This window comes from Chenopodium quinoa, unplaced genomic scaffold (genome assembly GCF_001683475.1).
Source record: "Chenopodium quinoa cultivar QQ74 unplaced genomic scaffold, ASM168347v1, whole genome shotgun sequence".
NCBI lineage: Eukaryota > Viridiplantae > Streptophyta > Magnoliopsida > Caryophyllales > Amaranthaceae > Chenopodium > Chenopodium quinoa.
Genome location: NW_018744113.1, coordinates 2,826,013 through 2,840,915, shown reverse-complemented (window position 1 = coordinate 2,840,915; position 14,903 = coordinate 2,826,013). Strand labels below are relative to the sequence as shown.

Genomic DNA, 14,903 nt, shown 5'->3' with positions numbered 1-14,903 from the left:
TGCATGACAAATATCTTCTCATGTCTGAAATGCTTGAAAGTGTTAAAAAGGAAAATGTCTTGTTAAATGTCGAACTTTCACAGTATAAACTAATTAATGCTGATATTAATTCTAGTGGTTCCTCAAATGATTCCATGCTAAAATTCAATGCTGATTTTGAAAAACTCAAGCTAGATCTTGAGAATTTAAAATCTCACAAAGATAAACTGGAAAAGGAACTGCAGGGTAGAAAGAATAGAAGCATTGATCCTAATGCTACTCCTAAATGGATCAAGGATGCTCAAGTCAAGAGAACTGAGGGACTTGGGTATGAGTCCAAAAGGAAATGGAAACAGAAAAAATATGTAGATTTACCTAGTAGCAAAGTTTGTACTTTCTGTGGAAAAACTGGACATTTACAATCTGATTGTAGAAAGAAATTGGAACATGATAAAAAAAATGCTAAACAAGTATGGGTAAAGAAAACTGATATTGCATCAACATCAAAGGAACACAAGGATCCCGGGGTTCCTGAAACTAACACTTAAGTTTTTTTGCAGGTCCTAGTGAGGGGGAGCAACCTATGGTACCTCGACAGCGGTTGTTCAAAGCATATGATAGGAGACAAATCAAAATTCCTTTCACTAGAGACCTATCCAGGAGGAACAATGACTTTCGGAGACAACAAGAAAGGAGAAATCATTTCCAAAGGCAAAATTGGAAAGTCAACCTCCCATGCAATAGAAAATGTGTTCCTGGTCGAGGGTTTGATGCACAATCTACTCAGCATATCACAATTCTGTGATAGAGGAAACTCGGTAAGCTTTACTTCTGATGAATGTCATATCTTCAATAACAGATCAGGGAAGGTTATTCTAAAAGGAACGAGAAGAGGAAATACCTATGTGGTTGACCTTGTCTCAATCTCAAAGAGTAGCCTTACATACTTGAGTGTTATTGAAGATGACTCTCTACTTTGGCACAAACGCTTTGGATATGCTAGCTATGCTTTAATTGATAAACTCAGGTCAAAGGACTTGGTTGTAAGACTACCCTCTATCATGTTCCTGAATGATAAAATTTGTGATGCCTGTGTAAAAGGAAAGCATGTCCGAAGCTCATTTAGATCCAAAAAGATGGTCAGTACCACTAAGCCATTAGAATTATTCATATGGATTTATGTGGTCCCATGAGAGTCCAAATTAGAAGTGGCAAGAAATATGTGTTAGTTATAGTTGATGATTACTCTAGATTTACTTGGGTGATTTTTCTAACAAGTAAAAATGAGACCTTTGATGAATTTGTAGCATTTTCCAAACATGTGCAGAAAACAAGTGGATTCTCAATAATCCATCTAAGATCTGACCATGGTACAGAGTTCGAAAATTCAAAATTTGATGAGTTTTGTTAGGAACAAGGCATAAACCATAATTTCTCTGCTCCTAGGACTCCTCAACAGAATGGAGTGGTTAAAAGGAAGAATCGAACACTAGAGGATATGGCAAGAACAGTGTTGATCACAAGCTCACTGCCAAGGAACTTCTGGGCTGAAACCGTCAACACAGCATGCTACATAATTAACAGAGTAACCATCAGAGTCATAACTAACAAGACTCCCTATGAACTTTTCAAAGGGAGGAAGCCAAATATCTCTCATCTCAGAGCCTTTGGATGCAAGTGTTTTGTTCATAATAATGGAAAGAGGAACTTGGGAAAGTTCGATGAGAGAAGTGAAGAGGTTATATTCCTTGGCTATACCTCAAACAGCAAAGCTTATAGAGTTTACAACAAGAACTCTTTGTGTGTCAAAGAAAGCATCCATATCATATTTGATGAATCTAACTCTTTTATGAATGTGCAGTGTTGAGTAATTAGGTTTTGATGATTGTAAACTAATGATGATCATCTATCTAATGTGTTTGTTAAGTTGTGCATAGAAAGAACAAGTTATACTTGGAACAGGATACAAGGAACCTGAGCAGTCACATATATATATATAAGGAACCTGAGCAAATAGAGAAACAAGAACAATGATGAGTGTTATGGTTGATAAACATGATGATGGCTAAAGAACCATGAAGGTAACTATGTAAATAAGTGTTTGCATATGTTAGCTTCATAAGGTAAGTACACTATGAATACATGAGTTGTATATGTGTAAGAGTATTTACATAAGCTTTAAGTTTAATTAGTTCTCTCACTTGAAGTTTGTTTATGACAAACAAACTTCAATCTAATGTTTCTCTTAAGTGTTTATGTGAAGACAGGAATTGACTTAGGTGAAGTCAATGGGTTAGAACATAGAAGACTTCAAGAGGAACAAGAGAGAATGAATGAACCTAAAGCAGGTTCTCCCATGAGAACCAAACCACGAAGGAACCTGAAGGTATTCTCTAACAAGATCCAGAAGGAACTTTCGGCAGGCTTTCCCACGAAAGCCGGAGCATGTTCCCTAACAGGTTCATGAAGAGTTCCATGTTCCCTAGCAGGTACATGAAGAGTTCCCTAAAAGGAACTTAGTTCTCTAACAAGAACTATCTAAGTTCCCTAACAGGAACTTGCCCCGAGATATAGAATACATCAATATTACAAGATTCCAGAACAAGTGTTTCAAAGAAACAACATGAAGACGGAGAAATCGAAGTATGTCGCTCTAGGATTCATGTAAGTATGTTGGACATAAAAGTCAGTCTGGAACAAGTCTAAAGAACCAAGGTGAATTCATGATAGTCAATGAAATTAGAGTTACTGACTTGTCAGGAACTCAGAGACTGTCAGAGTTCCAGAACCTAATTGGAACTTAGGTCTGCACGTCGTTAAAGGTCGCAGGTCGAATTTAATGATATAAATATTTACCTAATACGCGCATATCTTTTAGGGATTTGGTTTTACAGAATAAAAATATTTATTTTCTAATAAATCCCTTTTGGAAAAAGATAATTATTTTTGGAAAATATTTTTAGTAAAATAAGTTTTAAATAAAATCTAATTTTATGGCAAGTACATCTTTTGTTGAAAGATATGGTAAATATATCTTTTGTAAAAAGATATGGTAAGTATATGTTTTATAAAAAGATATGGCAAGTATATCTTTTGTAAAAAGATATGGTAAGTATATCTTTTGTTAAAAGATATATTAGTATATTTGGAAAATATAAGATTTAGATAAAATCTGATTTTATGGTAAATATATCTTATTATTATTGATAGAATATATTCTTAACAAAAGATATATTTTTGGAAAACTTATTTTTGGAAAATATCTTTTATTTCTATCTTTTAATAAAACTTATCTTTTACGAAAAGAATAATTTGGGTGTACTATAAATATGCTCATATGTATTCATTCAAAGTTGAGGCTGATGAAGCTTAGTGGTCGTGCTTAATGGTTTCATCCTTCACCACGAAGCTAAGTCAAACCTCCAGGTCGAAGTTCCAGTCAGGTTCCAGTTACAGTTCGTCCAGTAAGTTCCAGACAGATCTTGAAGTGTCCAGCATATTAGTTTTATCTCTTTATTCATTGATATGTATTTAGAGTTATTCTTTGAGAGCTTGTAATTGGGAAAAAGGGTTTTGAGTGTTTTATGTATTGGGGTGTGAGAGTTCGTGAGGATTCTCGTTATAATTGTAAGAGTGCAATGTGTAAGCTTCTAGGTGAAGCTGTGAGTCTTGTACTTAGGTGGTACAAGTATTTAGTGCTTTGGCAGTACGTGTAGTACTTTGGTGGTACGAGTGATTCTAAGTGTGGTACTTAGATTGGGTAGGTTAGGGTCCTATCAAGTAGCAAGTCCAGTGAGGAACTTGTGAAATAAAGGTCCGTGTCTAATAGGTTGTAACTTGGTGTTTGCCCTATTATAGTGAAATGGTTTGTATTTGAAATCCCTAAGGTAGGGTCGAGGTTTTACTTCCAGTTGGCCCTGGATGGTTTCCTCGTAAAATCCGCTTTGCATTGTCTAAGTTCCTAACAGCAATCAGTTTTATATTCCGCGAAAAGTAGGCACTAGGAACATACTACAATTCACCCCCCTCTTTTAGTATTTCATCCGAATTAACATGCAGGAACATGATAACAATGATTTTGAAATTGGATTAAACAGGGATGAAGAAGAAGAAATTCATAAGCAAACCAGAGCAGAGCAAAGAGATCCAAAGGAAGGGATTGCAGAAAATCCTAAGGAAAAAAATCAAGAAGCTCAAGCAAATGAAGAGCAGATCAGTGAAGAGCAAATCCTCGAGGGTCATGAAGCAGAAGAAGAAGGTGGAAATGCAGAACAAGAAACTCCTCAAATCGGAGTTCCGGCAAGAGAATTTTGGCCTAAACCCTTCAAATATCAAGGATCTCATCCCACCGATCTAATAATCAGTTATATAGGCAGAGAAACTCAGACCAGATCACAGATGAGGAACTTCTGCGCATTTAATGCATTTCTCTCCATACTGGAACCTCGAAATCATCAGGAAGCCTTAGAAGATGCTGATTGGATTGTAGCCATGCAAGAGGAACTGAACGAGTTTGAAAGAAACAAAGTCTGGCATCTTAAAGCCAAACCCAAGGAAAAGAAGATAATTGGTCTCAAATGGGTATTCAGGAACAAGCTAGATGAATATGGGACAATCGTGAGGAACAAAGCTCGTTTAGTTGTAAAAGGCTACAACCAACAGGAAGGTATTGATTTCGAAGAAACCTTTGCTCCTGTAGCTAGATTAGAAGCTATTATAATACTTATTGCTTTTGCTTCTTACATGGGTTTCAAACTTTACCAAATGGATGTGAAATGTGCTTTTCTCAATGGTTACTTGATGGAGGATGTGTATGTAGAACAACCTCCTAGTTTTGAAAATCCAAAATTTCCAAATCATGTGTTTAAGCTTGACAAAGCCCTTTATGGTCTTAAGCAAGCCCTAAGAGCCTGGTATGAAAGGCTCTCTAAGTTCCTTTAGCAAAATGATTTTAAGAGAGGAAAAGTTGATAAAACTTTGTTTTTGAAATCAAAAGGAACTGATCTTTTAGTTGTATAAATCTATGTGGATGATATTATTTTTGGTGCAACTAACGATGTCTTGTGCAAGTACTTCGCTGATCTCATGAGTGGTGAATTTGAAATGAGCATGATGGGAGAATTGAACTTCTTCCTTGGTCTACAAATCAAGCAGACAAAGAAAGAAATCTCAATTCATCAACAAAAGTATATCAAGGAACTACTGAAAAAGTACAACCTTGATCAAGCAAAAACAAATCACACACCCATGGGAACAGACACAAGACTGGATGATGATCTAACAGGAACTAGTGTGGATTAAAAGATGTACAGAGGTATGATAGGTTCCTTATTATACTTAACTGCTAGTAGACCTGACATTGAATTCAGTGTTGGATTATGTGCCAGGTTTCAGTCGAATCCTAAGGAATCTCACCTAACTGATGTAAAGAGGATACTTAGATACTTGAAAGGAACTGATGAGTTATGTATCTTCTATCCTAGAAGTGATTCTTTTGAACTGAAAGGTTTTGCAGATGCAGATTATACAGGAGATCTAGTAAATAAAAAAAGTACATCCAGTTCCTAGGGCCATGCTTAGTCTCATGGGGTTCTAAGAAACAGAACACAATAGCTTTATCTATTGCTGAAGCAGAATATGTAGCTGCTACTGCCTGCTGCTCTCAAGTGTTGTGGATAAAACAACAACTCAGAGACTTTGGTATAAAATTTGATTGCATTCCCATTTTCTGTGATAACACAAGTGCAATATGTATCTCTAAAGATCCAGTGCATCACTCTCGTGTTAAGCATATTCATATTCGACATCACTTCTTAAAGGATAATGCTGAGAAAGGCTTAATTAAATTAGAATTTTGTTAAACACTTAACCAAATTGCTGATATTTTGAATAAGCCTTTAAATAGAGAAAGACACGAGATGATGAGGATGGAGCTTGGAATGATTAAGTTGTGTTAAGGAAAAAGCCTTGATGTTACCTCAGGTAAAATCTCCAAACTGATGTACATTTTATCTCACACAAAAATGATATGTTTAATTACATAGATATGGCAGGTGATTTAAGCATGTATGTTCAAAGTTGTGCATAAAAGAAATGATAATTCTTGAAATCCTTGACTGGTGGCATGAGCTATGTTGACTTGTTCCGTGCATTAATTTGTATATTCACAAGTTTATCTATTCAACAAAATTAATCGTTTTGATAATTTTTTTAATTTTTAATTTTTATCTTATCAAACACGGTTTATCTAATGGATACATTCAATATTCATCCTCTTTTGTTGAAATAATCCCTTTACATGCAAAATACATTTCACATTCTAGAATTATCTTTTTATTTTCCCAAAGCTATAAATGTAAGTGACGCATCATCATAATTCACCTCACCTAACCTCACCATGGGTAATTCTGAGAAATTTACACCGCTTAAATCAATTATACCTCTCCCTTACAAAGAACCTCACTCATACTCACCCATGGACATCTCACAAAAAACCAAACCCTAGCCAAAGAACAATCCTCTACTGTCAAAATCCAAGAAATTACCACAGATAAAACCACATAAACTCTCCATCAACTTCTTCTTGAGTATCCTCCGTCACCAAACACAACCAAAATGGAAGAGGAACCAGAACAACAGCCCAAAGAAGAAGAGATCGAGGAATTGGGGGTTTCCTACAAACATAAGACAACAGCGATCAAGCGGCTTGAAGATAATGCTACGCATTTTGTGTCAGGTTTGAGCTTGAATCTTCCATGGTGTAAAGCTTGTAAGTTCAATGAATTCCTTGAGTTGATAGAGTTTCAAAATTGGACTTATTTGTTGAGTGAATGCTTTAATAAGCCTTTGTATGCTGATGCTTTGAAAGATTTTCATGCGTCCTTCTCTTGTGAGAAAGGAAAAATTACATGAAAAGTCTTAGGAAAATCTATTGAGTTTGATTCAGAGTATTTAGGGGAGTTATTTGATGTTCCTAATGCTGGCTATGAGTTGTATTTTAAAGGATCTGTGTAGAAACCTCTTCCTAACACCTCAATTGAGTCAATTGTTGAGCATTACCAAGGAAACCCTAAAGCCACTTATGTCAATCACAACAACTTTACCCCTCTCCAAAAACTGCTGTTTGAAATTGTGCACAATGATATTATCCCATGAACCCAGAAAAGAGATTCAACCAACAAGTTTGACTGTATCTTCATGTATTGCCTTGAACACAAAATTCCCATCAATTTTCCTTCTATCATGATTCAGCACCTAGCCCATTGCGTACCCCGAAACTGGAAAATTGGGTATGGCAACCTCCTCACCACCATCTTTGAAAGCTTTCAAATCAATCTCTCTGAATTTAAACCCCTGCACCTACGGAACAATCAGTATATTCAGAGAACATTCCTTGAGAATCGAGGTCTGCGTGTGATTTACGGATGTTTGGAAGTGTTGCCTGCAGAATCTGAAGGAGAAGAAGAGGCTAAAATTGAGAGGAAGCATCTAAGTCAAAGGTGGTTGAGGGAAGTATGTAGAGAGTAGGAGAAAAGAAAAAGAGAGAGAGGGAGAAGGGTCTGAGATCTAGTGTACAGGAAGAGGAGGAATTGGAGACAGGGGGAAGGAAGAGAAAGAGTCTGAGGCTGTCAAAGAAACAAGCTCATAAGGAAATAGATCATGTTCTCATTGATCTAGGGGAATAGGACATTGCAAAGGAGCCTATAGTTCCTACCCCTCCAGAATCTCCCAAGTCAGTTCCTAAGGAAACAGGGTTTCCTAAGATGAGTTCTCCAGCAATGCTGAATGAAGCAGTTACAATTGAGCTTCAAGAGTTGAAGAAAATGCTAAAAGATGTTGTCTCAGAACTCAAGACCAATTCTGACATGGTGGAGTCTCTTGAAAAGGCTGTCTCAAGCTGTGCAGGTGATGCCAAGTCCTTACTTCTCCAGGTTGCTCAAGCCAAAGATGAAGCAATCAAGCAGGTGGTGGAGAAGATTAGGAATAAGCTTGATGATCTCACTGTAAAAGAAGTCTAATCTTGTTTCCTATTCCCAAAGCCTATGATGATGATGCTTTTGTGTTTATTTTTCTATTTCTGAACAATATTTTCTTTTGGGTCTGTAACTAAAACAGGGATTATTTGCTGTTTTTTTGTTAAACTTGTGGATTTGATGCACTTTTGGCCGATGTCTAACATTGGTTTTTGATGGATGTTTTTTTAATATTTTGTGCATATTTTCTGCTTTGAATTGCTTATATGATCTCTGCCTTGTCATTAGACCATGTTATGGTGTTGTGCTTGAGATAATTTTCTATATACATTGTGCTTTTGATAATGCCAAAAGGGGGAAAGTATATAGGCAAACTACCTTACACACTTATCATCCATCTCTGCCTCAAAAGTTTTGTGTCTCTCTGATTCTTAGTCAAAATTCTTTTCATCTTTTATTTTGTTTTACAGTAGTTTATTGATCTCTTAACTTATTTTTGCTCTAACATATTTGCCTTGTTTGTCATCATAAAAAAGGGGGAATATTGTTGCCCTTGATGTTTTGATGATAACACAAGTCAAATAAGTGGACTAATGATTTCTGTTAGTCTTGTGGTTTATTTATAAGTTGCAGGAAACACTCAAGGCAAAGGAACACAAGGAGCTAAAAATAAAAGAGATCAGTTGCAGATTTCCTATGAAGGAACTAAAGCTTCGGATCAGAAGCTAAGGAAAGAAGACTCGGAGCAGAGACTTCTTAGAGAAAATAAAGTCTGAAATATTTTCTATTTTAGGTTTTATGTAAGTGAAAATTAATTAGGGATTAATGCTTAGTGGAATGCGTTTGAAAAGGATAAGTATTATTGACTCGCTAAAAAATAGGATAGTTTGTTTGGAAAAATATCTTTTCTGATTTTATCCTTTAATGTTGATATTTTTATTTTCAGAAAAATATCTTTGAAAAACTAACTCCCTAAACTTGCGCAACTGACTGTTGATTCAGTCTTCACCACTTACAAATATACTGCTTCCTTAAGGCTCAACGTGCCCTGGTTTTTAGGACATGATTGAAATATTTGGAAGTGGCGAAGAGTAGTGGCGTTGATATGCAGCAGTGGTGGTGTAAGTGGTGGGAAGTGTAGCGTTTTCACCAAGCTATGTTTTCCTATAAATATCGAAGTTATTTTCTGGATAACTTCACCTTGCTCAAACACTTTTATCTTTCTTTCTTGTTTTCAAAAGAGTCAAGAGTCGCATTCCACTTAAGTGTTTTTCTTAATTACTTTCACTAGAGTTTTATATTTGAGTTGTATTTTGGGAATTGGGAGTTTGAGTGAACTCTAAGAGAATTCAGGAGAGAAAGAGAGAGAAGAGTGGCAAGTAGTGGGACTTGCTGCTGGGAACTTCATGTTCGTAGAGGAACTTGAAGATTGATTCTTTAGTTTGTAATAGGTTGTTTCCCTGTTATAGTGAAGAATCTTTCCTAAAATCCCAAGTGGTCGTGGTTTTTCTTCTTGTTAGGGCCAAGAGGTTTTCCATGTAGCTTAGTATTATCAATTCCGCAAAAAGTTAGCTCAAGTCTCACAAACTAAAATTCACTCCCCCCCCCCTCTTGTAGTATTCTTTTAAAGTAACAAAGAGTAACTCAATTTACTATCAAACATGCTTTAAAAATTAATCAAGGAAATTCCAATATTTATTTCAATAATTCTAATGTAATAATTTCAAACCAATTCCCAAAAATTCCCAAGTACTCAATAATTCAAATTATATTTCAAATAACAAAAGTCGATTCATTTAAATTAAAAATCCAATTCATCCTAAGTGTGCACACCCCCCAAGTTAGTATCTTTAATTATATAGAAAGGCTATCCTTGAGAAAAGACCCGGTCATCCAAAGTCCATAGTTTTATCAACCAAATCCGCATAGGGGGGTTTTTAAACATGCTTGCAAAGCTTTAATTATAACCCAATAATTCTCATGAAATTCCTCTTTTAAATAAATCAACCTTTATAATAAAATTACTCCTTTTTATTTTATTCAACACACTTTCAAACCAAACTTTTTAAACATGATAAAGAATTTAATCATTCAAAATATGATATTAAAATCAGTTCTAAAACATGCTTAATTTCCTTAATTTAAACATTAGTTGCTCAAACTTATTACATAAATCACAATTCAATTCAAACATCTTTAAAATCACATAAAACATGTTAATCAAATTAATCACTTTAAAAGGTATCTAGCCACATAAACGTACCTTAACTTCTTGCTTAGCAAACACACAAGAAATCAAACACCCTTGTTAAGAACACCAAACCTTGATTAATATAAGGTAATCAATTAATCATAACAATTAAAAAAAAAAAAGAACTCCAGATTACATGGACATGAATCATTGAAATTCTTTTTCAGAAAACTTGAATAATTTTCTAATTTTATTTAATTAAAGCAGCAATGATAATTTTATATAAAACCATAATAATAATAATAATAATAATAATAGTAATAATAATAATGATAATAATAATAAAATTAATTAAGGATAGGCATAAAAAATAAGTTATTTGTGTAGAGAATAACTTGAAAATGGTTTCAAAAAAAAAAAAGAATAAATTGAGGATGGTCATAAAAATCCTCTTAGTCCATATTTTATTTTTATACCAAGTTACACCTAAAACCCCCAGGGAATATAGCTACATCTACAGTTCTTCATCAACTAGTCTTTACACAGAGACAGATAGTATGAAAGCTACGATAGTACATTAGACAATTGGTGTGGTTGATTCAAGTCACAATTTTATGTAATTTTGATAAAATCATATAGTACATCACTAGTGGAATTTTCATTTTTCAACCGCATTATTCTAGATGTACAAACAGAGATTGCACCGAAAAAGTTATTAAATAATAAAAAACCTCAAGATATAGTAGGCATAGTTAAAAGAGGAATGGGACTTACTGAAACAGGCATATTGTTGTTCAAATGATATAATACAAGGAGGCAGGAGACCACGGAGTCCAAGTCGATCTCTTTCTGTCAAAGGGAATGCAGTATCCTGCTCAAAAAATATTTGAAAAATGCAAACAACTAAATTTAAAGTTTCTATTGTAGCAAATCAAGTACCAGGATCAATAGGTTTTAAAAAAAAAAATCATGGCAAGGTAGATGACAAAGGCTACAAAATTAATCAAGCTATAATTTTAGGAAATTTTAGATTTTAACACCTCACAAAAACCGGAAAATGGTTTTTAACACCCTCATAAAAAAAATTGATTTTAACAAATTTCAAAAAATTGGGTATTACCATCACTTAACTGATTTCGTTCACAAATCCGTTTAGTGGGGTCATATAGACACGTGTCGCTTTATTATTGGCCAAAAAGATAAAAAAAATAATAAAAAAATTTTTTTAAAAAAGAAAAAATTAAAATAAAAATTTAAAAGAAAAAAATATAACCTAAAACTACCCCCAGCCACCCCAGCCCCACCACCGTCGTCCCCCAACCCACCCCCTGCCGGCGTCTGGCGTCCCATAGAATCGCCCAGCGCCGGCGACCCCACCCCCACCCCCCCTTTCCTCCACCTACGCACCCCACCCCTTCCCTTCCCTTCCCCATATTCGTTCCCGGCCTACAACCCCAAAACCACCCTAAACGAGTTTAAGGGTTTCGTTTGGGGTGGTAGGGAATCGATTAAGGAGGGGAAAGGAGAGGGAGGGCGTTTTCGGGGGAGGAGGAAGGGTAGGAGGGGCGTTTTCCGGGGGAGGGGGCGTTTAGGGTGGTTTTGGGGTTGTGGGTCGGGAAACGAAGATGGGGAAAGGGAAGGGGTGGGGTGCGTAGGAGGAGGAAAGGGGGGGTGGGGGTGGGGTCGCTGGCGCCGGGCGATTCTCTGGGAAGCCGGGCGCCGGCAGGGTGCAGGTTTGGGGACGGCGGTGGTGGGGCTGGGGTGGCTGGGGGTAGTTTTAGGTTTTTTATTTTTTTAAACAAATAAAATATAGACACGTGTCACTGTGGACCCACATTTAACAGAATTTTTTTGCGGAAACCGTTAAGTGGTGGTGATACCAATTTTGGAAATTTGTATGGTGTTAATACCCTTTTTTTTTTGGGAGGTGTTAAAAACCATTTTCGGGTTTTTATGAGGTGTTAAAATCTAAAATAACCATAATTTTACAATGGTGATCAAAGCCAAAGAGCTAATCACCTTCCATAGTAGCCGTTGAAAATCCTTGCCCCCATACACATAGGCCATTCTAGTGCACTATTATACGAAGATTGGTACAAGTTTAAGGCAACTCACAAGTAATACATGTATTCCTCTCGAGTTTTAACATCAACAAGATAAATTACTTTCCACATTTTCCAGAAATTATTCACTACTAAAAAACGACATCAAATCAATCACATTCTTCGTAATCAAAATTATTACAATCAATCAATCAATCAATCAACAAAATTATAAGACTATTAAATGTTTAATTGTAATTACTAATTTTAATTTCCCAGCAAAATCAAATAATCAAATTAAACATGTAAAATCAATCAATTAATTTGGGAAAAAAAACCCCTATAATTAAGTAATTGCAATTAAGCAAATTGAAACAAGGGTTACGAAATTGGGGGAGGAGGGAGAAGGATAGCATCAAATTGAGCTTACTATTGATGGGAATTTCTTGAGCAGGATCGAGCTTACAGGACCGAGAACTTGAGAGCTTGAGCTGCTTCAATGGAGAGAGCTTGGGAGTGAGAGAGGGAGTCGCGACGAGAGGGACCACCGGAGTTTGGAGAAGACCGAGAACTCAGAGTGCGCTTTAATGGAGAACTTAGAGTGCGCTTCAATGGAGAACTCAAAGTGCACTTCAATGGAGGATGCTTAGGAGAAGAGTAAGGATGAGAGGAGCAAATAAAAGCAGGAGAGAGAAATAGGCAACCCGAAAAGATCGAACTGAGCTTGGAGTTGCTTCAATGGAGTTGAAGCAGGTGAGGACGATGCGGGAGCTGGTTCAATATTGGAGAGAGAGGGGAAATATTTTGAGAGAGAGAGAGTGAGAAAAGGGGAAATTAAAAATTTAGGGTTTATTTTGAAACCTTATTCGTAACAGACACTCCTTGTTGGTTACAAATAACTAGGTCAAAATTCTGTTGACTTTTCTATTTGTAACGGGCAAGACTTGTTGGTTACGATTAGTCGGTTATTCGTAATAGGCACCAATCTGTCCGTTACAAATATCTCTTTTCCTGCACAAGTCACAACTTTTTTGTAAAGGACATTGAATTTTCCCGTTACAAATGATGTAATTGTAACGGGAATTCATATGCCCGTTACGAATAACTTGTTATAAATAAGATTTTTTTTCACTAGTGAGAGGTGAAAGCCGAAAGAAGAAGAGGAGAAGAAGTGGCGACATGGGCAGCAATAGCTCGCCCTAAAGTACCTGCTGCATGTGGCGGTGACGGTGTTTGACGATGGCAAGTGGTGGTGGTGGTGGTCCACAAAAACTGAGAGAGGGGAGGGGGAAACCGTGGGGTTTTTAAGAGAGAAAATAGAGGATTTTTGTGTGAGTTTTTGCATTGGTACAAGGGGTATTTATAGGCTTAAGCATGTAAGAAATCTAAGTATTAAGGCAATATTTTGTCGGAAGAATTAAGTTAATTTTGGTTTATGGAATTACTTAAAAAGAGATTTTAAATTCAAAGAAAGTTTAATTTTTAGTGATAAAGTAGATAAGGAATTATGGTAAGTTGTTGATCATGAAATAAAAGATGGTAAGTAATTAAGCTTGCTTGGGGAATAATTCAGAGACAATATAAGCCAAGGTGATTCACGGTCATATATTTGCTAGATTATTTCAAATATATATATATTTGCTAGATTTAAGTAGGAAGATTTAGGATAATAAAAAGAATAAATTAAACAGTCTACAAAAATCTAAACAATAATCTACTTAATATGTCCCAATTGGCCAAAATTTTCAAGCAAATAATGCCTTAGGATTTTCATACTATTCAGTTAATTAATTAGATATCATTAAATTTTGAAAAATCCAAAAACTACCTAATTAATTTTTGGTTTTAGCTAAAATATTAAGTCCCTGTTTGGGAGAAAGATGAAAGCTGAAAGCTGGAGCTGCTTGAGTTAGCTGATTTTGACTAGCTGATTTTATTAACTGATTTGACTAACTTATTGTATCAACTGATTATATAAAAGTGTTTTCTAAATAGCTGATATCTTAAAGGTGATTGAGTATGTGAAATTACCAATAAGCTAATTGTGGGGTAGGTAGTTTAGATAGGATTTTAAATTAAATGAGGTTATAAGTGTCATTTCATAATAATTAATGAATAAGCTAATTAAAAAAGCTTCTAAAATGAGCTTTTTCAAAAAGAGCTTATTTAGTGGAATAAGCTCTTTCAATAAGCTTAGTACCAAACACTTGTATTAGCTTGTTTGACTAGTCAATCAGCTAAAGTTAGTCAAATAAGCTAATATACCCCCAATAAGCTTACTACCAAATAGGGCCTAAAATATCCAATTATTTCTAACCTAATTAACTAGCAAAAATCAGTTTTTCCAACAATTAGAAAATTCGAAATTTTCCAAGTTAATAGCTTGAATTTAGACCTTTTTTTATTAAATTAGAAATAGATTAATTATTAAAATATTTGAAATGTATCTAATATTCGGTTTTTATTAACATATTAAATGGATGATTAATTTTATCCAAAATCCAAATAATAATTGAATTTAAAAATATTTTTTGGCCCCAAAATTCAAATATCATTTTAGCTTCAAAATTCAAATACTAAAATAAATTAAAATACCCTTTTTAGAAATTAATAAACAATTAATTAATTAGAAGATAGGTCTCAAATATACGGGGTATTACATTAAAGATTGATTATCCTATGTACAAAAATTTATAATCAATTCAAAAAGTGCAAAAT

General features: G+C 35.1%; 1 protein-coding gene across 4 annotated transcripts in view; it reads right to left on the bottom strand.

Moving 5' to 3' along the window:
• Positions 1-13,033, bottom strand: part of LOC110692501 — a 33,090-nt gene extending 20,057 nt beyond the window's left edge. For 3 of the 4 annotated variants that reach the window (XR_002505476.1, XR_002505475.1, XM_021869518.1), the window contains exons 1-2: positions 12,616-13,033; positions 10,918-11,014 (exon numbers count right to left, since the gene is read on the bottom strand). The gene's annotated coding sequence lies outside the window, so the exon portion shown is untranslated. The remainder of the gene's footprint in view (positions 1-10,917; positions 11,015-12,615) is intronic. The other variant, XM_021869519.1, reaches the window with a different exon arrangement.
• Positions 13,034-14,903: the final 1,870 nt, after the last annotated feature.